A 24,851-nucleotide genomic window follows, 5' to 3' on the forward strand; every position below is an offset into this window, starting at 1 on the left:
TTTCACAGTGATGTACCCTTGATACAGGCCTATTTCATCCATTTGTGTGTGCACTTAATGAGCCCTTTCAATCAGGAAACTGCCATTTAGTTCTAGGAAATGTATTAGATTCTCTCCCTGAAGATTCCTCCCTGCGGTTTCTTCAGTTCTCTCTTTCTGGAACTCCTAGTGTTCAGGTGTTGGACTTCTCGGAATGGTCATCTAATTGTCATATTTTTTTCTCCTAATTTCCATCTCTTATTTTTTGCTCTACTTTTTTGGGGATTCATCAGTTTTGTTTTCCAACCATTTGTAGCCCTCAGCTACCACATTTTTAATTTCCAAGAGTTCCTTTTTGCTTCTTGAATGCTCCTTTCACACAGAAATCAGTTTCTGTTTCAGCAATGTAATATCTTCTCTTATCTCTCTAAAGACAGTAAAGAATGTTGGTGTTTTTTAAGCTTTCTTCTTCTTGTATATTATTTTAAATATGCATCCTTTGCTTGTTTGCTTTGGTTTCTATTTTCACTTTATGAGACTTCCTCAAATATTCAGATATTCTTTATTGACTGATCATATTTAAGAGTGAAACAACAAAAAACTGACAGGACACTCCGAAGGGGAAGTCGCACCTGTCAGCCAGGCTGCACTAGAGCAGGCTGCAGCTGAATTGCTCCAGTGGGTAGACCCTAATGTATCTTTAGGGCTTTCTTCTTTAGGCTACTCTACTCTGCCAGCCTGAAGGATGCCAGAAGGATGTTCAAATCTCCTGTCTCGAGACTATAGGCCTAGGGGCTGGCACTGTGAGAGCCAAGGGGGGAGACAGCTCAGAAGTCTCAGCCCTGTTTTCACCTTAGTGCACTGCCCTTAGTTGTGCCAGCCGTGCCCCAGTCCAGAGAGCTTGTCCTTCACCCTCAATAGAGAACCACCCGCCAGCCTTCAGCGGAAGTGGGGAAGAGTATTGACTGCCAGAATGGGAGTGGGGATCTGGACTCTAATTACTTCTTAAACAGACTTTGAATCAATTCTCCAGTTTTAAGCCCCATTTCCACCACCACTTCCAAAGACACCTGATATCACTAATTCTCAAACCTTTTGGGAGTTGTGAGCTACAGGTTTAATTTTCCCCAGTGCAGCTTAGGATTCGGCTATCTCATAAGTGCAAAGTCAGTCACTGCTTTTCCATCTACTTTCCAACTTTCAAAGTACTGTTGCTGTCTCTCCCTGCTTCTGGGTGGCATGGAGCAGGGCCTCTCTGGTGAGTCCAGGACTCAGCTCCAACCTTAACCCACCACCATGGCCAAGGAAGGCATTGATTCTGGGCATGAAATGGACAATAACACTGCTTTAAAAGAGGTCCTGAAGAATGCCCTCACCCATCATGACCTAGGTTATGGAATCCATGTGTGCTCACATCCAAACATGATGAATCTATATAGAAAAACCTGGTAGAGGAACTGTGCACTGAACACCAAATCAACTTAATTGAGGCCGGTCACAATGAGAAACTAAAGGAATGGGTAGGCCTCTGCAAAATCACCAGAGAAGCAAAGCCCTATAGAGCAGTTGGTTGTAGTTGTGTGGTTGTTAAGGATCATGGTAAAGCATCTCAGGCCAAGCATGTGATCAAAAAACATTTCGGGGTCTGGCCCGGTGGCATAGTGGTTAAGTTCACATGCTCCACTTCAGCAGCCCAGGGTTCACAGGTTCGGATCCTGGGCATGGACCTAGCACTGCTTGTCAAGCCATGCTGTGGCATCGTCCCACATAAAATAGAGGAAGATGGGCACAGATGTTAGCTCAGCAACAATCTCCCTCAAGCAAAAAAAGGAAGGTTGGCAATAGATGTTAGCTCAGGGACAACCTTCCTTACACACACACACAAAGAAACACATTTCAAATACAAAAAACAAACAAATAAAAGCCTAGCCCTCAAATATGTGTGTGTATGTGTGTGTTGTGTGTTGTGTATGTGCTTGCTGTTGTCTTCTTTTCCACTCATTTTGTCTTTGTGGTTTACACATTTTTTAAAGATTCCTTTACCACCACGTTAGTGTGGTTTTAGAAGAGGGCATTCAATCTGCCACATTTATCTGCACTTTCTAAACTACTGTGGGGTTTTTTTCTGATTTCCATATCACTTTATTCTATTTGTATGAAATATAGCATACTCTCAGAAAAGTGCATAAAACATATTTTTACAGATTAATGAATAATTATAAAGCGAACTCTCATGTAACTACCATCCAGATCAAGAAACATGGCACTGCAAGGCCCCCCAGAAGCCCCATCCCCTATGAGCCCCCAGTCCTGCCCCATCCCTCCTCCCAGCCAACACCACTACCTTGACTTTTGCTATCAGCATTTCCTGACTTTCGTTATGGTCTTACACCCTATGCATGTGTATCTTAAGAGACATTTTAGCTCTGCCTGTCTTTAGGTGTATCTGAATGGAATCCTCCTGCACGTGTTCTTTTGTCTTGCATCTTTCACTCAATCTTATTTTGTCAGATCCATTCTTGTTGTTGTATCTAAGCTATTGATTTTTTCTGTATCTTTACCCTTTAATGAAAAACACTTTACAAAAGCAATAATAAAAATGAGAGGTATCAGGGAGCTATGGAGGTGACATGTAAAGAAAAAGAAGTTAAATAATTTGCTCAAAGTTTAAGAGAGAACATCCTCAGATTCAGAAATATTTCTCTCTTATGTGTGGAACATTATTAGACTTTTCAAAGCAGGTAAAAAGCTCCTGCAAAATGGCTTTCCAGGGATGTCTGGCTCATCCTCCCACCTCTAGGCAGGTCTAAACTAGTCTAAGTGCCCATTTTTTCAGAGGAGATGCCCCAGTTTTGAAGTGGTGATGTCTTCTAAGAAGTGGGCAGTATCTTCTCTCAGCAATCCAATATATTCTTATAGCACTTTTAAGTCAGCCATAGCCCCAAGAGACATGAATCTCTGCGGCTGATTAATTCTTTATAGGAGGAAAATAGAGTGAAGTCAGAAATTCCTTAATGAACCGCCTAGTTACTCCAGTCAGTTCTAAGAAGGCCAAAGAATGGTAAGAAAATGGCAATTAAAACTCACTTAGTATAGAATTCTGAAAACATCCTTAAAGATCCTTCTAGGGTATTCCTATTTTTTTTTTTTTTTCAGATAAGGAAATTGAAGCCCAAGTGAGGTAGAATTATTTATCTAAGTCCCAAAGCTCACTGGCCTTTGAAGCTCTCTAGGCCACAGCTCGTCATCTCTGGAGAGCGGGTGTTACACTCCACGGTCTCCACGAGCCTGAAGAGCTGGCGTTCTGACTCCTGTTGTCTCCAGGCACACCAGTCCTGCACCAAGGGAAGAGCCACCAGAGAAAACGTATCTTCACGATGGTGTTCTCCATGCAAAACAAGGCCCACCATGCATCAGGGTGTGACCATGCACGCGCGTGTGTGTCAGCAAGCAAAGAGAATTATGTCTGCACAGAAGAGTCTTCCCACAGTGCCACAGGATTCGCCAAGTGGAGATACCACCATTCATCTTCTGAGATCTAACTAAACAGAGGCAGATCGTCCCTACACCCCAGGAAGGCAGGACGAGGCCCTCCAAGAACACAGAGCTGCCTCCGGAAACAAGTCTAGGAGAATACCCCACTTCGAGGAGCTTTGTCAACATCAATATGGCAATCGTGAAGCACCTTCCCTCTGTCCTGAGGGAGCTTCTTCTCATTGGCAAGCCCAGGCGGATGCATGCCGCTGCGGGAAAAGGGTATGAAGCAGTGTGCTCAACTGTCTGAGGAGACATTCGGTGCCTTTGGAGTTGGGAGAAGGAAGGAGGAGCTGGGCTGGAGTCATCAGAGAAGGGGGTCTTCTGGGCTTCAGGTTCATCCCGCGTGAAAACCTGCCTGGTGAACCCTCGGTGCTTCCCGCCCTGCAGCCCTGGATTCTCTCCTCGGCAAATCCCGAGGCATTGGAGCTGCAGCTGGAAACAGGATAGACTCCAAAGTCACACGGGACTCCAGCGGGGAAACCTGAGTCCTAATCCTGAGTCCCTCCCTGGCCCACACTGGCCTGGGTGAGAAGCCCCCTCCTCTATCACCTCGTCCTTCCTTGCCAAGTGGTGTCACTGAGAGCGAAAAAGAAGTCCTACTTTCTTCTTGAATTTAAAAGAACTTCTGCCCAGCACTTTGGGAGGAAGCAGAGTAGGGGAAAGGGAAAGAAATGTCTGAGAATGGTTGAAAGCACTATCACAGGGACAGAGCTCGGTGGGCTCTGTGATTATTTAGCTTTTCTGGGAGAGTTAATATTTAATATTTTGCCAAGTACATTCCCACTGCCTTATTCATGATCCACACTTATGTGCTTCCAAATGAAGACGGCAGACACCATTCTCTTCACCTCCCAGTAAAGAAAATTAAAAGATGAAATGAAGGAGAACATTTCAGCCAGGGCTGCCACGTCCTACACTGGAAGAAAAAGCAGAATTACGGTTTGGACTCTTTCTACTCCCAGTGAGCACCGTCCCGGCTCCCTCCCATGAGCAAGGAATCCATCCACCTCTCCTCACCTTCGTCAGAAGTGGTCTCCAGTCACAGAAGGACAAATACTGTCCGATTCCCCTTCTGTGAGGGACCTAGAGTAGTCAAATTCAGAGACAGAAAGTAGAGTGGTGGTCCTGGGGCCTAAGGGGAGCAGGGGCTGGGGATTTAGTGTTGTTGGTTACAAAGTCTCGATTTGGGATGATGGAAACATCCTGGAACGGATGGTGGCGAGGGTTGTACAACAATGTGAATGTACTGAATGCTACTGAGCCACATGTACACTTTAAAATGATTAAAATGGTAAATTTTATGGTATGTATATTTCACCACAATTAAAAAAAAGGAGTCTCCATCCTAAAATGGAGAAAGAGTTAGGTAAGTAGAATGTTTCTGTAAAATGAATGCTATCTTTCACTAATCTCAAGATTAAGGGCCAGCTCCTTAAGCAAATTACGATAGGCCGTTTTAGGACGAACAGACACAAGAAAGAAACAAAAGGGGAACCAACTACTCTATTGACTCAATGGACACTACAATTTATTATTAAAGTCAGATCAGAAATGAATCTCTCCTAGCTCTTCATTCTGCTAGTTTGCGCCATGCTAACCACGATGGCAGCTGGATGCCCCAAACTGTTTTTTCTAGAACTAACTCCTTGAGCCTTCATCTACCTTCCAATTTCAGTTTGCCTGCCACTACTTCCAATCACTAGGAGAATCCGTAATTGGATAATAACCCTAGTACTACCCATACAAAGGGTTGTAGGACACCCAGTACCAGTGGGATTTACCAATATTCCCTACAGAGCACTGCAGTCCTAGAGGTGAGATGGGAACCAGGAGGGGGAAGGAATAGAAATGACATGCTTCCACGTTCTTGTTCTGGTGTCCTGCCTTTTTCATGCTGCTTAAGCTTGGCCTTCTTATCTAACTGCAATCTTTTGTTTTACTCAGAATCAAAGTTCCCAACAAGTAAGGCATAACTTAAGTTATAAACTGAGTTGTAGTCGACAGAGACCAAAATAACGGGTTTACACAGGAGAGTTTATTAACTCTCTTGCGTGCAAGTCCAGGTTGGCATGACAGCTCTCCTCTAGCAGCTGTCAGCGGTGCAGACACCTTCTGTATCGCTGCTCCACCGTCCCTAGGGTAGTGATTTGGTCGGCATGATCCAAAATGGCTCATCACCAGACTACATTCATGCCAAGAAGAAAGAAGAAAGGGAAAAGGGGGGCATACCTTTCCCTTTAAGAGCAAAACCTGGAAGCTGCACACATCACTTCTGCTGATATCCTATTAGCTAGAACTTAGTCACACAACCTCACTAACCAGAGGCTGGGAACTGTAGTTTATTTCAAGCAGTCACGTGCCCAGCTGCAAATTCTGTTACTAAGAAAGATGGAAAGAATAGATATTGGGTGAGAATGAGTAATTTCTGTCACTAGTGGAGTCTGTGCCCTCTTTTGTATGAACAATCCCCACTTTAACGTGGTCAGGTGTGATGTGGCTAACTAGGGAACAGCACATCTGATGTTTCCTCAAACTAACTGACCAATACCACAATCTGCAATGAGAGATTGAGTTCCAAGTCCTCAAACTAATCAAGGCACTAGAAACATGGGCGTTTGGAATCTGCCCAGCCAGGCTGACCATAAGCCATCCATCGGTTGCCACATCACTCTTGGCTCAGGTCCCTCGGAGGCATGCTATGTCCCTGGAGAAGCACAGGTTCAGGATCTACTGGCAGGTAATAAGCTATCGAAATGAGCCTCTGCCCAATCTTTGGCTCATCCACTCATGTAAGAGAATGGGTTCCTGAGGGTCCACTGGCCTATATATTTCGGATAGAGGAAAACAAGCTTCATATGTCTCCCAGAGTGGCCTGGTGTCACCCCTACTTTTCTGTAGCACTCTCATCATGATGCAGGCCAAAACAAGGTACAAATCTCCCTTCTGCATCAATACAAAGCCATTTCTGCAAACCTGGCTCTGCGCCCAGCTTCACGACTTGCTCTACAACAAACATTCGTTCTCTGGCTGGGATCTACCCAGCCTCCTGGCCAGATCCCTTGGCCTGGCTACTGAAAGAGATGTGATAAGGACAGAACCCAAAGCCAGGGAGTCTTTTATGCAGAGTTGCTCCTGAGAAAGGAAAGACTATTTTTGGTTCTGCTACTCTAAACTTATGTAAATGCCTTATGAATGATGAGCAGAGGCTTCAGTCTTTAGAAACAGCTCCTCTGTCAGACACCCCTCCCTGCCATCCCAAACCCCATTTTCTAGCTACCACCAGTCAGCCAGTGGCATATACAAAGAACACTGACTACGGTACAGGTGACTTCAATTTTATTTAGACCTGAACAAAACCTTACTTATCCCCAACTTCCTCCTCTTGCAAAGCCAGCGAATTAGACTACATGATCTTCAAATGTTCTGTTAGTTCCAGTGATCCATAAACCCTGATTCCTACCAAGTTGAGTTTAGTTGTGCCCACAGGAATCCCATACTACTTTTAGAGTCTGTTGTGAACAACACAGGTGAGTTCAGTGGAACTCAATGAAATCTGTGTCTGTTAGTCACACCTCTCCATAATTGTCAAAGAGAGACTGACAGTGAACTCAGCCATAAGAGCCAACCAACACAAAGGAAAACATGCAAGCCACAAAGACACAGGCTACCTCAGGCCCTTGGCACCTGCCAGATGTAACATTTATCACTGCCTTTCCTCTGTCATCCTACCAAGAGGCATACCCAAAGTGCTTTGACAGGGATTGCTATTAGAGCAAGAAAACAAGAGAGACAGAGACAGTTCCCCATCTTCCCTTCTCAAGGAAGGAGAGAAACAGAAGGAAACTGAAAACTCAAACTTGCAGGTTAAATTTTGATTTTGTGTCATTGTCTTTAAAACAGCAGTGTAAATAAATATTCGTTGCATGCCAGCCCACACAGGTTTTTCACCAAACGCCCTTCAATCAGAATTCACAGAAGGAATGACATTAGCCTTACCTATTTTAAAGTCTCCTAACTTTCTAGAGGAGAGAGAATGCATTGCTATTATCACAGCTGCTTTGTAGCCTGGGAGCCACGTATGGAAATTCAGAGGGCAGGATATCATGACGTGAACAGGCTCTTCTTCCTCCTCGGCGGGCATTCCTCATTCACTCTGGAAGGCCCTCTGCTTTGTCTTCCCCCTGCTCTGTTCCCCAGTGGATGGTGGGAGATTAGGGGGTCAAAGAGGAGACTCTTATTCCCCTTCAGTTCTGTTGGTCAGTCAATTAATGAACCATGCCTTCTTCCATGCAGTGATGTCTCTAGGGACCAAGGCCAAGACCTGTCCAATTTTGCTGCATCATTCACATTCTAGCCAGACCCTGACTCATCTCAACCTGCAAGCTCCAGGTCAGCAAAATCTGGACTGAGTGCCAGCTTCTTAGCAACCTGGAAAACCCCTGGGCTGATGTGAGAGTGCCAGCCCGGTTCTGGGGGCTGCTACTCTTGCAGCCCAGATTCCATCACCATGCCATGGCTCTCTGCTGCCCATTCTCCTTCCTGGATCCCTGATTTCTATGACCTGCTATGTGCTCTGTGCCTGGTACCCCAACACCAGTTGTCACAACCTGGATCCTTATCCTTGCTTCTTGCCAACTGTCCAGTTTTGATTCATGAAGCCAGTCCGGTTCCTTAAACACTGTCTGCTATCCAGATTCTCAAGCCACTGACTTTGCTGACACTCCCCTCAGCCTGTGCCCAGGCTCAGTCTCCCATCTTCCCCAGCAGCCTTACTTTGGGGTTTGCCCCAGCCTGGACCCACACATGCCTTCTAGGAGTTGGTCTTCCTTATCTGGGCATTGGTTCTCATAAGTCCAGGTCCCATCTGCTTACCTCAGCTGACACAAACTCTCCCACTGCATTGCAGGCTACTGTCTCTACTCAAGGGCAGTCCTGATCCAAGAATCTTTCTGGTATGATATACAGTTAATAAAGTCAGGAAAATTAAGATACTGTGGAAAACCAGAAAAGACAGTAGCCTGCTCTCTACTATTGTTAGATTTCCTATGGCTGGGGTTTTCCTAGTCTCTTGTTTTCCAAGACACCATCAATAGAGATAATTCTTACAACTGAAATATTAAAGGGGTCCTGGGTTTTTTAAGTGAGTCTAGAAGAAAGGACTATGACACTTCCCATAATATTTTGCCAGGCCTGTCTCTCTTTCATTTGGCTTTGAGCCCAGAACGGATGCATACCCAGCTTGCTTCTTCACACTGGCCTAGCATGAGTCTAGACATGTGTGTTTATCCAAGTATTTCCAAAGGGTCACGAGAACAAAGCACAAAACCCCAAGATGGGTCAGAGCTGCCCTTTCTTCCTCAGCCTCAGACATTCGCATGCCCTCTGTGAACGCTCAAGTCCAGCAAACTCATTACTTTCTGAGTTAATTCCACATAAGTCCCAAATGTCATCTTCCAAGATTTCTTCTGCTGCTCAGGTGACCCCCAAGACCACATCTTCCCAGATTTGAGACATCATTTCCCAGATGACCCTGGAAAAAATCAAATCCTATTTGGAGTCTCCACTGGAAAGGCCAAAAAACAAAACGTCAGGGTTGGACCAACAGGATGCAAAGCGATGAGTCCCATGGACACCCACTGGCCTGTCGGTGGCTTCTAGTAGTGCACAGGGCTGAGGGAGCACAAGTCCCAGAGCATACCCTCCAACTCCGAGGAAGGGAGCCTCCACTTGCTGACTCCTATGGTCTCAGACACCAGACCCCTCTCCCCTCTCCTCAGACTCCTTCGACAACACATCTGAGGTAGACATGGCTGCAAACATTTGGTAAACAGGAAAGAACAAGCACTTAGAGTCACACAGAACTTGGTTCAAATCCTAGCTCCCCCATTTCCCAGCGGTGTGACCCTAGCTAGGTTACCTTGTCTCTAAGTCTGCTTCCTTGTTTGAAAACTCTAGAGCTACAGAGCTGTTATAAAGATTAAAGTTCCTGGCACATGATACATGCTCTAGAATTGTAATAGTACTAATCGTTATTAGTATGCTTAAAGGTAAACAGCAGCTAAATGGAAGACGCGACGCAGAACTCTTGGACTGTAATGCAGTCCTGATAATCAGGAGCCCTGGACTGGCCATGAAAGAGTTTGGTTAAATACACAAATGCGAACAGCAGAGGTTAACATGTGGAATCTTTGAGCAGCGGCTGGAAGACAAGTCCAGATGCCTCCTTGCCCATAAGTGGGATCAATAGCTCCATGGCAGGTCTTTTCAAGGCAATATTTTAATATGAAATGCAGAGTCAACGTTTCCAAAGAGAACTGTCAGGCAGGAGGGAGTTTATCTCACAAGAGATTTATCAGAGTTTTCTGCGGTTGTGTGGATGATTGGTTTGCTGCAGAGTGATATATTTAGGCTTTTCCCCTCCTCTTTCTCTACTCTAAAGTCCCCTCAGAGATTTCTTTATGACTTTGTAATGCTAATTCCTTCAAAACTTTTTGAAAGATTTGACAGGTTTTATATAAGTGCAGAGGTGTGTGTGTGTGTGTGTGTGTGTGTGTGTATGCATGTGAACCTGCAAATAATAAAAAAGCCCTAGAAGTTGCATAAATATATTCCCATTCCCAGCGTCCCCCTATCACCAGATGCACGGACGGCGCACTGCTTTCCAATGGGACCCCACACCGCCAACAGCAGTAATGTGAGGACTATGGATCAAGAACAGGAAACCCAAGTGTTAAGGGATGAATTTTTCAAAATGATTCATCTAGGAGAAAACCTGCTGCCTATTTAATTACCAGAAGAAGTCCCCAAAAAAGTTTGAGAAAGTAGAGACAAGTCTCCTTTTGCTTTATAATCTACATTTCCTCTCCTTCCAATCTGGTGGGAGTGTTTTCATGATTTCCTTCTACATGTCAGCATCCTAGGATGCACGCCTTCTCCACTTCTCTCTTCAGCTCTCTATTCCTCCAGGTAACTCTGAGCCACAGTTGATCTTTTCTCTCTCACCGCCTCCCCTACCAATAACTGAGTTAATGGAAATTATCTAACACTTGTCCTAAAGAGGCAAGAGGTCCCTAGAAAGTATTCATAGTAGATAATTTGGGTGAAGCCCCAATACCAATAGAGCTAACTGTCTGCTCTGCCCGTATTTGGCGTTCCACTCCCCAAGGTTGTTAAGGCGGTTGTGGGTAATCCTCCGTTGTACCACATCACACAGAAGGGCGCTGTCCAGAGCGGAGACCGGCCTGGCTCCAAGGGCAGAATGTACCTCCACCTTCAATGTCTGCAGCACAGTTTCAAACTCTCCTTTTGCTCTGGTCAGCCCCATTTCTTAAAATTTAACCTAAATTGCTCAATTCCTTTGAAGCTTCTGAAACACTCAACAGGCAAATCGCAACATTTTGGGGGGTGCCACCCTGTCTCAGTGATTTGTTTGTTTTAATTTCCCTAGATGCCATCCTGGTCCTAGAAGCCCTGAATTTTATAGCTCTAGAGATCCGGATAAAGACAGAGCCAGGGACAGAGATACGTCTTCAGTGAAATGAATTTGCTTTGAGAATTGGAGGGGTTGAAGCATTCTCAGGGGGCCCTGTCTGTCCTCTCTCTCATGTGCCCACTTCTGGGTGAACTCAGGCTGCCCTTCTCCCATCTCTTCCGGCCTTTGCTCCCTCTGTCCTCCTCCCTGACACCTAGCCCTACTCGGGTCATACTAACCTTAGACATTTACCTTGAATGACTCAGGCCTGAAAAGGCATAGGCAGATCACTACAAAATCCTTCTGCAAAAAAGAGAGGAAATGGTGAAGAGCTTCCCTGAGTTGGGTTTCATAAATGCTCTTCCCACAGGGCAGGTAAACAAAATGAGGTATTGAGAGTAGAAAGCAATCTGTTCATGCTTATTGGGAAAATGGAAAATTAAATGCTATCAATAAGCAGAAACATGGAATGCCTTTCCAGATGATTCTGCTTTTGTCCAAATCCTGCTTTTCCTTCAGGTCAGGGTCCACCACTTCTCAGTCGCCTTTCCCAACAACCCCAAACCTAGAGCTGCCCTCTCCTCTGGTTCCCCACAGCACTGGGCACCTCCCTCATTCGGGCCCCAGTGTAAGGAACTAGGTCCCTTAGTTATCTTTTTTTCAGGCAAGCACTCAGACTCCCCAACCAAACTGTATGTCCCTTGCCACATACTGATACTCAATAAATATTCATTTTATTAACGATGATAGCAAGAAGATGGCTCTGATGATGATGCTGATGCTAGCCAAGCTCAAGTGCCACTTCCCAAAGTGAAGCCTTTCCTGACCAAGACTAGAATTTAGGAGCAAGAAAGGCACGAAGAGATCCTCAAGCCCTCTCTCCCTTCTCTCAACTATTACACGATTCTCTAGCTGGTTCTTGTCACCCAAATCTGATCCTAGACTCCTCAAGGGCAGGAACCATGCTCTGGTCTTTTCTTGTACCGCCCCATCCACAATCCAAACACGCCCATGATACCCAGCGCCATGAGGGAGCAGAGTGGGGACAATAACGCCCTCTCTCCTTTCGTCACGGCTCCTTGTGTGGAATTGGTAGGCACTCAATAATAAAAATAATATTTCCATTTGAATAATGCTGCACAATTTTCAAAGAGCTTTTAGAAACATTATCTCTAATGAGATAATGCTCCTCACAAAAAACCTGTGAGTTAAGTAGGTGTAATTAGTGCTAAGTAACAGATGGAAACTGAGGCTCAGAAAGGTGAAGTGACTTGCCCAAGGGCAGAGAGCCAGGTTAGCATTTCTGGTCCCAGGTCAGCACTTTCTCTATGCTGCAGGGTCTCTCCAGACTCTTGAAATGCCAGGCACCGAAGTGACTATCAGAATTCAGTCAAGAAAGGCAAACGCCAGAAAAATCCATACCTTCCACCAAACCCCACACTTAGCAACAGTTGACATGGACAGTAACAGAGATTAATCCAGTGTTTCCCCACAATGTCTTCTCTAAGGGAACGCTCTTGCCCAGGGCCTACTGCAAAGCAGGCCCTCCATAAACGGTAGTTGAATGAGCAAAAGATAAAAAAATAAATTAACAAGCAAACAAATGAATAAACCTTCAATAAGAGGTGTGTTGTTGCTATAAATGTAACCAAACATAGGTTTCAAATCTAAGGAATCTACAAGTTTAAGAAAAGCTGATTTCAATTTACAGAATCACCAATGTTTGAGGTAAAACAGCTCTGAGATAAGCTAAGGCCCACCAGAGTAAACAGAGAGTTGTATTATTTACCTCCCAAAGGCCAAACCCAAGAATCCTACATTGCAGAAAAGGGAAAAAAAAAAATTATTCAAGCTGAAAACTCTCCTGATTCCAAAAGGATAAAATGACTACAACAAAAAATTTTTTTACAAAAATAAACAAGCTTTACTAGAAATGGCTGGATACAGGGAGAAAAAAAAATTATTTTGGCAACCCAGAATTTCAAACCCTCCTGATCTGTAAGAAATGGCAGCAGGCAGCCATGGAGGTGCAGCATCCCCGACAGGGGAAACATGCTTCTGACGCGGAGGAGCCTTGTCTGCACACTCACCAAGCTTCCAGCGGGTGCCGCCGTCCTGCCTCTGACGTGGCAGAGCTGCCCGCTCCCCTCTGGGGTAGGCTTTCTGTCCTTCCGGAGTCCTCTCCTCGTACCTTGGAACAGGTACTTACTTACTGCCAGCAATCCTTGGCGATTTCTGTTTCCTCCTTCTTCTCCATCTCTTTACAAGTCTCAAGTTTTATGATCTAGGCACCACCTTAGAAGGACTAAAAATTCCACAATCCACCCTAAAACACTTTTTTAATCATAATTTAGGGGAAAAGTCGCCTTTATGATATACTTTTAACTATGATATATGTGAATATATTTGTAAGATATCTATTTTTAATTATGATATATAATTATGATATTTTTTAATCATAATTTAGGAGAAATGTCACCTTTAGGATATATTCTATGCAATAAAGTGATCATTAGTTCCAGGTTTGGTTTTTCAGTAGCGTAAGCAAAATATTGATTTAAAATGAATACGGTCACATCCAAATATAAACATAAATATTTTAGAGGCCAACCATAACTGAAGAATTAGGGAGTTTTGGGGGGTTTTTTTAATGGGTTTTTTTGGGTGAAGAAGATTGGCCCTGAGCCAACATCTGCTGCCAATCTTCCTCTTTTCTTTTTTTTCTCCCAAAGCCGCAGTACACAGTCGTATATCCTAGTGGTAGGTCATTCTAGTTCGTCCACGTGGCACAGGGCCACAGCATGACTCGATGAGCGGTGAGCAGGTCTGCGCCCAAGACCTGAACCCGTGAATCCCAGGCCACCAAGGGGGGGCATGCGAACTTAACCAGTTGGCCACGGGGCCGGCCCCCAAGAATCAGTGATTTCATTAGATGCTGAATCCTTTCTTCCTGAGCTAGAGTGATGAGCCGTGCAGGCAGGAACTGTACATGTGCCGTAAGCACTGCTGGGCCTTCCGCACACGCAGGTGTTGAATAAAGAAGTGTTGAGGAACGAACGCAGATCACCCCAAGAATATTCTTAGACTGTACTTTGAGAACTCCAGGTTTATACGTCAAAATCGTACCTTTTGCACGGAATTGTACCTCCAACTTTTCTTACCCGGCATCCCTTCACTCCTACCAAGAGTCTAGCCAACTCCTCCACAAACTTCCAGGCTTCACTCAACCCCAGCTTCTTCCAGGAACACCTCTTTTGCCACTCCAGTTCACACGGATCGCCTCCCTTTTTGGCCTTCTGCTCATCGTCTTACAGTCAGAATCCTCCAGCTCAGCTCCTAGTGTCCCCACGTCCTGGTCCTGCTTTCTCAGGGCTCATGCAGGGGGCTTCTGCCTCTTCTGCCCGCATGGTGCTGACCACAGGTGACAGCAGGGCTCAGTTCATCTTTGCCTGGATGAACCAACTGACTAGCCTAACACAGTTATTTTCTTCAAACACTGCTAATGCCGGTGATTATAGATTTATAGTCAAATATCTTTAAGCAACTTTAAAGTAAACCAGAGATACAACTTACAACACACAAACAGTATGTCTCACTGGGTGTTGGGGTCGGAGTGGGGAGGAAAGTCAGAGCAAGGCTCAGGACAAGTATCATAACTAGACCCCTACCACAACCACAAAGGCCAGGAAATCCCACATGAATAGTCTTTTCAACAAAGTCCTTTAACGTTCCCCCCAAATATACAATTTGAGAGGGAGCATGAGGGAATACCAAGTATTCTTTTGATTTGCACTCTTTTTGATTGATTCCTAAAAATAACTTTTATGCACTGATTATGCCCTCGTTTCCTTTGGAAACCTTTGGAATGTGGACCTCAGTGCTGTCAATGGTTTGTAGTCTGTTGGGGTTCATGGAAGGAATCCATATAACATTAGCATCAGAAGAGACTTTGGATCAATCCACCACCCCCATCTGACAGATCAGGAAACCGAGGCCCAGGCACTGAGGCTACTTGCCAAAGCAGTACAGGAGAGTCCAAGAGCATGGACTCTGGGTTCTCACTGCCTGGTGCCATTGCCCAGACAAGTCGCCCACTTTTCTAGCCTGTTTCCTTCTCTGGCACAGGGAATCACAGTAGCTCCACCTCCTACGTTTGTTAGTGGACCGAATGAGGTGAGGCATGCAAGGCACGGAGCTGTGGCACTAGAAGCACTCATAAATGCCAGGTATCATCACCAGGGGCCCCTGGCCAGGTAGGGGCTGTACTAGGACCAGACCAGGGACTACCCAGCTCAGTGCTCACTCCCCATACCCAAGTCTTGTGCCAACCTGGCAGTAACCCCCAAATAAGGGAATAATGGGAAGGAGTGGTTACCCCTCTAACATTACCCTCCAAAGACTTGGACAGGCTTCTAGCTCATGGTATCCTCACGTGGACTGGGTTATTATGGCTTACAGGAGACTGACCTCTGCCCCTGGGCTGCCATAAAAGGAAAGGGCTGAGCTGGAGAATGTAGGCTGCCCTCACCCTCCCTCCAGATGGATGGGGACCAAGGGCATTCCAGATATACAGAAATCCAGACATTCAGAGTGCTGTCTCCACACTCCTTGTGCTCTGAGAGGCTGCAAAGGCCAGACAGGCCGGGGAGGCAGCCTGCTGAGTGGGCAGACGCCCTGAAACCTCTCCAGCTCCCACGGGCCAGGGGAGTGTGCATACCGCCCTTATGGAATGGCCAGAAAGGTTGCCCTTGTGGATCTGGATGCAGAGAAGTTGCCAGATAACTAAGGCTGACCACAAAGACCAGAGTGTATAGAAGAGTCAGGAAAACTGCCTCCGGAGAAGCCTGCCTCCATGCCCCTGAAGCATTCTGCCAGGTCCCTTTGACATGTTTCTGTGACTCACATGTCCCAGGGCTTTCTTCTCTTGGTGAGATGGACCCAGGCCCACCGGCAACACAAACATCACTCTTAGGATGCTGAAGTAAAGGCAGTAGCCCTCACCTTTCTCGTTGGCCTCCTAACGCTCCTCAGGATACTTCCTACTGCTGTGGAGGCCTTTGCAAGCTAACAGGACCTGCCAACCCCACACTCAGAACAAAACTCCAACTCCTCACCACGGCCTATGTGAGCCAGCCCTGCCCACCTCTCTGACCCCTCACGCCCCTCCTCATCTTCCTCAGTGTGCTCTGGCCACACCTGAGTCCGGGCCCCCGCTTGCTCCCGCAGGCCGGCCCCTTCTCGCACCACATCTCCGCTCAGGTACCGCCTCCTCACAGAGACCTTCCCCATCTGCTGCCTGCCCACAACTCTCCTCTCATTAGCCTCTTACTTTCTTCTTCATAGTATTGATAATGCTCTGGAATTATCTTGTTTACCAACTTGCCGAGTTGTTTACTGACTGGCATTACAGAACATAAGCCTCATGAAGGCAGAGACCTTGTCTGTTTCTGCACATTCTGTATTTCCAGCACCCAGCCTGGGATACAGCAGGCATTCAATAAATATTTACTGGGCCTGGCCCTGTGGCCAACGGGTTAAAGTTCCATGCACTCTGCTTCAGTGGCCCGGGTCCGCGGGTTCAGATCCCCGGCACAGACCTGCTCCACTCACCAGCCGTGCATGAGACATCCCACATACAAAATAGAGGAAGACTGGCACAGATGTTAGCTCAGGGATAATCTTCCTCAAGCAAAAAAAAGAGAAGGATTGGCAATGGATGTTACCTTAGGGTGAATCTTTCTCATCAAAATAAATAAATAAATAATTATTTATCAAATGAATGTATGAATGACTATACTAATAACAAGTCAAATGATCTATTGATCAGGCAAAGAGCCACAGACATGCAAAATATAAAAGGATTATCTGAACATAATCCTCTCCTGGATGATGAGAAATGAACACACAGAGGTCAGAGAGGCAAAGACACTTACTGAAGGTGACCCAGCTAGTGAGGAGCAGAGAAAGGTCTGGAACGCAAGGCTCCTGACTCCTTGTCTGGTGCTCACTCAGTCACGCTACACCTCTCTAGAAGCCCTAGTCCCTGAACAAGTTCTCTTATTCACATATTCACTCAGCTATTTATTCAGCAAATATTTATTGAGTGCATTCTCTTTCAGGAACTGTGGTAGGAACAGAATTCAAAGCAAGGGTGCTGGGAGCCCCTCGTCTACAATCCCAAAGAGATCGCCGGTGGCAGTGATCGGATCCTCTTGCTGGGCTCTCCAGGATCGTTCCACAAATCATGCGTCCTCCATGACTGTTCCCAGAGTGAACTGGGGCCTGTCCTGTCCCAGGACACAGATTCCCCAGTTACAGGGCAGATGCTCTGCCAGAAAGGTGACAAGGACACGCAGTCGCAGAAGAGGAGCCAGAGGTCCCGAGGGAGGGACACCACTCCGAAGGGTGTGGAACAAGCTGGCTGAGTCACCACGTGTCAGCTGAAAGCTCCTCTTGCTGTTTGGATTGAACCTTGGCAAAGATAAGTCACCACTGAGGCCTCTGCCAAGCCTGCTTCCCACGGCCCTGAGCGCCAGGGGAGAGGAGACAGGACGAGCCCCGGCCTTCCCTGGCCAGTCACGGTGACTGGAGGGGAAGCCAGGGCTCCTTTCTGTGGCCCCAAGGGAGGCCTCCTCCCCCACTCCCTGAGAGCCAGGAGGGACTGAGGAGCCAGCAGGACTAGGCCTGCTGTGACCTGGAGAGCTGCCCTGCCGGTGGGCCTCACTTCTGACTGCATTTTCCCTTCCTCTGGGGCATGACGTGTCTGAGGCCAGCGGGCACAGGAGGCAAGAGGGACAGTCCTGAGCTGCAGGACTGGGCTAGGATCTCAGACCTTCGGGGTAGAAGGGACCTGTCCACCAGGCAGCTCTGCTGTAACAGGGGCACCAGGAGCCCGCCCTGTCGGCACCTGTGCCCTCACTGAGGCACACCATTCTCTAAGAGGCATGGCCTGTGGCAGCCCAACCAGGCACTCAGCACACAGGTAGGGAGCTCCTGCGGCCTTCCAGGTGCTGTGGGGAGACTGCACGCACACCATCCCTGCTCACACACACACACTGCTAGTGACTGTTGCGGGTTGAACTGTGTGTCCCAGAAACGTATGTTCAAGTCCTCGCCCCCAGTACCTGTGAACGTGACTTTAATGGAAAGAGGGTTAAGGTGAGGTTAAAGTGGATTAGGGTGGGCCCCAATCCAACGACCGGTGCCCTTACAAAAGGAGGGAAATTTACACAGAGACAGACCCCAGGAGAGAAGGCCATGTGAAGGTGGAGGCAGACAGTACAGCGATGTGTCTAATAGCCATCAAATGCCGAGCACTGCCAGCAGCCCCAGAAGCCGGGAGGGAGGCCCGAACAGACCCTCCCTCAGAGCCCAGAGGCACCAACTGTGCCGACACCTGGATTTTGGACTTCTGGCCTCCAGAATTGTGAGAGAAAAAAATTTCTGTGGTTTTAAGCCACTAAATTTGTAGTAATTTAAGACAACCAACCAAACGAATACTGTTGAGAGACAGACACAAGTAAAGGAGAGATTAGAAGTACTTAGATATCTAGAATGCCGTGGAAACGTGGAAGACCAGAGAAGGCTTCCACAAGAAGACACTTCACCTCTGAGGTTTGAGGAGGAACACCGGTCAGCCAGAGAAATGAACACATAAAGCTGCTTTCTGGGGGTCGTGGAAAGCTTCCAGTGAAAGCCACGTCTAGGCTGAGACCCCAAGGACCAGTTGCATAAGCCGGGCAAAGTGGAGGAACAGTGACCCAGAAGGAAACAGCATGAGCAGAAGCCCCAAAGCAAAGGGGCAGAGACCTGCTCGCGTCCAGCGGTTCCGGAGGGCAGTGGAGAGCAGGACTGGTTTTCTACTGCGGCGTGACAAATTACCATAGAGTCAGCAGTGTGAAACAAAATCCCCTGGTTAGCTCACAGCGCTGCAGGTCGGAAGGCCAAGCAGGGCAGCCAGGCCCTCCACTCAGGCACCCCAAGGACATAGTCGGGCGGCGGCTGCCTTCTGACCCGGGCTTGGAGCCTCTTTCAAGGTCACTCAGCTTGTCAGCAGAATTCAGCTCTCTGCTGGCCGGCAGCCAGGAGTCACTTTCAGCTCCTGGGGGTCGGCCTCAGATCTTGGCTAAGGGCCCTTCCATCTTCAAAACCAGTGACAGAGAAGGGCACCAGCCCTACATGCCCCCACAATTGGAAACTTTCACCAGCAAGAGCCCAGTTCCTTGTGGGGGGTCCCGTGGCTGAGATAGCCCTCCCCCTTCTTTTCGTCCTTTCTTAAAGTCACTGTGCCATACCCCACAACCTAATTGTAGGAGTGCTAACCCACCATGCTCACAGGATAGGCCCACCCTCAAGGGAGAGGACTGTGCAAGGGGGCAGGTCCCTGGGGGTCCTCTCACAGTCGAACCCCCACCAAAAGGGGTGGCAGCAGCGGCCTGCAGCCCAAGGCCACCCACTCCCCGTGCCCTCCCCCTCTGGCATCTACTTCTGCCTTTATTCCTCCTCGGTCGCCACCTAAGACCCTCTCCCAGGCCTGCAGCTCCTGGGGGCTCAAGCAGCCCAGCTCAGACACGCCTCCCCTCCACACTCACGGGAGACCCTGCCGTCACACTGCTGTGTGGCCGTGAGGTGGAAGCTGGCGAGGGGAGGAGAGGCCAGCTGCGCTCACCCCTCCCAGTGCTCACGGGCTGGGAACGTGAGCATCACCCCAGCCTGCAGGTGGCAACGGCCTCTCCATTCTCCTGCCCATTCTCTCATCAGCTTGGCAGAGGTGGGGCTTGCGGCCACGTCTCGGCCCTCACACCTTTCTCCACAAGGCCTGTCCCCATGAACCGTGTCTAACTGCCGCAATTCAAACACAACGCATTCTGAACCGAACACGGCCAGCCCTCGAGCGTGACAGCCACCCCTGCCTCTCCCAGAACCCTCTGTAAGCTCGGCCGCTCTGAGGGCCACGCTCCCGGGCCCGGGAAGGCCTAACCCAGCGTGAGGCCCCCGGCCCTAGTGGTCAGACCTGCATAAGCCCCCGGACAGCTCGTGAGGGCCTCTCCTGGACACGCCCACCCTCCTTATTCTCAGTGTCTCACCATGTTCCTAAGGACTCACAGGCTCTGGAGGGAGAGCCTCTCCCAGGCCACGTTTCTGACTGTGTGCCCCACAGCACAGAGAGGAAGCCCAGCGCTTTGGCACCATCGCTGCCGCGTATTGAGGAAGGCTTTGCAAGCTGCAGGACAGCGCTAAAGAAACAACTCAACAGCCACGCTCGGCCGTGCCAGAGCTGAACCAGACCCGAGGAGAAACTGGGAAGAGCACGAAACGAGCGACCCAGCAACAGGCTCCCGTGCGAGGGCACAGTCCACCCCAGGCCTCCACAGCTGGCCCCTTGCCTGGCTTTCCCAGGCTCCGGCAGCCCAGCCGAGCTCTCAGCTGCAAGCAAGTCATGGCCACACCACTCACCATCCATCTTGGAAAGGTCAGGAACTAAATTTGGAACTTGGCTTTTAGTTCTTTTGCATCTCTAAGTTATCTTGAAAGGAGGCTGATGGAAAAGGTCCACAGAGGAATGTGCCAGAAAAAAAGGGGTGACCATATCAGAGACAGACTATCTCTGTCTAGTTCTAATAACAGTAGTGATGGTCATTGCGATAGCACGGCGACGTCTATACGGCACTTACATTTTTAGGGCATTTTCATACATCCTCTCATTTGAGCCTTGGCATGACGCTGTGAGGCAGAAGTTATTACCTTTATTTCATGGCTGAGAAATCTCAAGTCTAGGGAAGTAAAGTGACAAGGCCATGCCACTGGTCAGTGGCCAAAATGGAGCCAGAACCCAGGACTCCCAGCTTGGCGCTCTTCCATAGCCACCACACGTCCCTGTGGTTTAGGCTGCAGCTCTGCAGTGTCAGAACCTGGTGGGCTCAGGCACATCCCACGAAGCCCTAATCACAAACGGGACACAGCTCTCGCCAGGGCTGGGTGCTATGGAGGTCCCCGACATTCGACTCTCCGGGCCCTGACACTAGACCATACTGACTGGCTCCCAACAGAGCCTTGAGTTCAAATGTGGCCCAGGGAGCTCCCAGGAACTCAGCCACGAAAGCTAATTCAGAGTTTAAGCTTGTCTCAAAGTCAGGCTGATCTGGTCCCCTTCCCCAGCCAGAGGTTGTCATCTATTTAGGAGGAAGCCTGGGGGCTGTGTGGTCAAGGATCTCGGCTAATACGAATCACTGGCCTTGGGAGAACAAGGCTTCAAACCAAAGTCCCCTGCTCAGGCAGCAGTGGATGGAGATAAGTCTCTTCCTCGCCCCCTCCCACATTGTCCAAACGGCAGCAACTCAGGGCTCCCGGGCCAGGCCCCTAATCCTTTCCCGGACTCCGCACGGCCCAGCTGCATGCCCTGCACTCACTGTCACTCTTCCTTTGGCACCCCTTGGTAAAGAGATCATCACATATGTCACAAACACGCTAGTTGCGTCCCCAAAAATTAAAGGGCCATATTCTAAGCAACAGCCCTCCCTGTACCCCTCAGGAAGGCCACAGAGCGTAGCAGTTAAGGGCATGGACTTAGGAGCCACATGCCTGGGCTGGACACCCAGCTGTGCACCTGGAGGAAGGTAGTTCATTTCTCTGTGCCTCTTTTTCCTCATCTTTAAAATGGGATGATTATAACAGAGGTCTCATGGGGTCGTTGAGAGGACTAAATGCGTTAACACTGTACCACACTTAGAACAGTATCAGCAGTGTATGTGTGGGCTACATGGGTGTGGACGTCGCTGTTATTCCTAGTTGGAAGGCACTAATCCAACAACTTCAGTCCTACAGAAATCAGTGAGAACAACGGGAATAAAGGGGAAAAAAAGGCTTCTGAGAAGCCAAAATCACTGTTATAAAATCCATAAACTGAAGCTAATGTGCTTTATTCATAAGTGAGCCTCCTCGTTCAGAGTCCACTTAATCTTACTTGCACGTAAGTATAATGGATTTGGTCATCTAGTCCACACCCACAGGAGAGCGGAGCAGCAAGTTAAAAGGGTGGGTCCAGGAGCAGGCAGACACCCCAACAGGGCGGGGTGCGGAAGCCAGGCCCAGACCCCTCTGGATCACAGTGTTCGGGACCACTCGGAGCTTCCTTCACTCTCCCGACGGCTTCACTTTATCAGAGCAGCTTCAATAACTGAGATTTTTAATGATTGTGCTGTCCCAGAAAAAGGATGAAATATGTTCAGAATTTTTCTTTTGAGGATTCAGGGATTTGTATTTTATATTCTGGAAAGACTTTCTTCAAATATACTCAAATTAAAAGGAGCTTGGTGCATGAAAGTGGTCCCATTACATAGAGTGTGAATATATATGGAACATCTTCCCCCAAAATGAATACAGAGGGATAAAAAGAGAACGAGAGGTGTCACCACACTTAGACTCAAAGCATCATCTCCTCCGAGCCAGTCCGCTGGCAAGCACAGCACAGACAGCACCCTCTCCCCTGAAATACTTAGTGAGGGACACTGAGTCAAACAGCTGCCCTGGGCTCATGAGGGCTTGTGACCACCACATGAGGCACCACTCTATCAGGGAGCTTGCCAAGGTCCTCACACGGCCGACCTGGTGCGCTCTGCTGGCCTTCTCTGCTGCACTGGCCTTGCAACATGTCCAAGGACAGCTCTGTCCTTTCTCCTAACGGCCTCGGTCCTTAGGGCAAGAGTTTTCTCCTGTGTGTGTGGTTTTAAACCGTCACATCTCTATGGCACATTTACCACATGTGTTCCAAGGAATACTGCTCCTCAAGCGTCTGGGACGGTGAGGGCTGGAAAGGATATGCCTGCCCTGCCTGGTCCACAGAGTCCTGGGCACAGGATTGTCACATGATCGTTAAACACACACACCTGGAGATAACTGCCTGTGTCTACACAACAGAGTCTTCCCTTCACAGCTATGTTTCTCAGGGCAAATTATTGCAACTCTGAGCTTCAGTGTCCTCATCTATAAAATGGGATAGTAACAGTATCCATTTCATAGGGTTACAGGATGCTTAAATGCTTTAATACACATAAAACACTTACGACAGAGTCTGCACACAGAACAAACTTGTAAATAGCACCTATTGTGATTGAGTTAAAGACTCTGAGAAGTCTTACAATAAAGTAATAGGTTTAACTTTGGTTATCTCAGCATTTACCAGATTTATTTTACAAGAGAACCAAGCTTATTTTTTTAAATATCTGTTAAGACTGCCATACTTAATCTTTGAAACATTTCCCATCTACCTCTCTCCATGCTCACAGCAACCCTACATATTCCAGAGAACAGTCTAGGTGATGGTTTCATACCGTCCTGAGTTCAAATTGCGGTTCTGCTGCCTGCTCACCAAGTCACTTTGTGTCTCTGAGATTCTATTCCCTCATCTGAAATAAAGCGACACTACCTAACAGAGTTCATTCATTCACTCAGCAAACATTTATCAAGAGTCTGACACATGCCAGTTACTGCTCAAGGCACTGGGGACAGAGTGGTGAGCAAGAGGGACAAATTCTCTACTCCTTATAATGTACTGTTACGGGGATCAGAAATAGCGCGTGCAAAGCACGGGCACCTGCCGGTCACTCAGTAAAGGTAATTATTACGACTAAACAGGTTTTATTACTCCCACTCACCAGAAGAGTGACAAACAGAAAGGTTAAGCAACTGACCTAAGGCCACACAGTCCAGATCTCACTTTCTAGGTCGGTGCCCACAACTCTGGCTCCAGAATAGCTTTTGCGACATACCCGCCCAGGTCCCATTCAGACCAGTTCAGTCAGAACCTCGGAGAGGAGATCTTACCCAGTGAGGCACTTGCCCGCCACACCGTGTCAGGCTATTCTCTCATCTGAAGACAGACTCTACACTGCCGCCTCCCCCGTGCCACTGCCCCTCTCCCCTCACAGCACAGGGAGCGTTAGCCCACGATGCAGCAGCTACGTTGCTTGTTACCTGTGATTATCTATTAGTATACATCACAACCCTAGTATTTCTGCAAAGTGTGTGTGTCTGGTGCATTAGGATGACACCTACAAGATGGCAATAACACATCTCACTTTGTACTGATCATCACATTGACGCGTGAGAGCCTCACAAAGATGTCTCGCTCTCAGGCAAACTGGACGATAAAAGAAACCACAGCTCATTGCAGGAAGATCAGCGACACTCTAACTGGCATCTTTACTCCTCAAACAGAAGCCTCTGACTTGGGGCCGCACGCCCCTCTCAGAGGCTGGTGGGCAGGCTTCAGACTCCTCTCAGAATCGTGGTGGTCTGGACGCAGGAGCCTGTGAGGGTGTCTTCAGCCGGGCCCTGCGTGGGCAGGGGGAAAGCTCAGCTTCACAGCGCTCAGGCACACCCTGCCTCCCTGCGAGGTGAACACAGGGTTGTGCCAGGCACAGAACACCTGTGCAGGCGGAGACGGAAGCCCCAGCGGCAGGCAGCCCAGGCCTCCCCTGTGGGCTCTCCTCTTGCCGTGAGCCTCTCTGCTGCCCTCCCTGTGTAGTGAGACGACGAGGCTGAGGCGCGCACAGACGCACACCAATCTTACTGGATCAGGGTTGCCAGAAACAAGAGTTTTCTGGTCTCCTCTCTCCCCTTTTTGAGGCAAAAGCTGGCCTGCAGTGCCACTGACCCTGACTTGCCCCCAGGGCCAGGCGGAGAGGATGGCTCTCAGCCTCTGGTTGTGAATTCGGAAGGACAACACATTTGCCTGAGCCAGGCGCGGCTCTAAGGCTTGACCCATGTTAACACATTTCATCTTCACCACCAGCCTATGATGTCACTCTCATTATGGCCCAATTTCACAGCAATCAATGGGAAAATCGGACATCCCAACCTTCCT

At 48.2% G+C, this 24,851-nt stretch overlaps 1 protein-coding gene and 1 pseudogene across 9 annotated transcripts in view; one reads left to right on the forward strand and one right to left on the reverse strand.

Moving 5' to 3' along the window:
- The window catches only part of CACNA1C (calcium voltage-gated channel subunit alpha1 C), a 680,405-nt gene that overhangs the window by 505,026 nt on the left and 150,528 nt on the right, over positions 1 to 24,851 (reverse strand). The window lies entirely within an intron of this gene.
- On the forward strand, positions 1,276 to 17,412 carry LOC138924518 (small ribosomal subunit protein eS12 pseudogene; annotated as a pseudogene).

The sequence above is a fragment of the Equus caballus genome, chromosome 6 (genome assembly GCF_041296265.1).
Source record: "Equus caballus isolate H_3958 breed thoroughbred chromosome 6, TB-T2T, whole genome shotgun sequence".
In the NCBI taxonomy this organism is placed as follows: domain Eukaryota; kingdom Metazoa; phylum Chordata; class Mammalia; order Perissodactyla; family Equidae; genus Equus; species Equus caballus.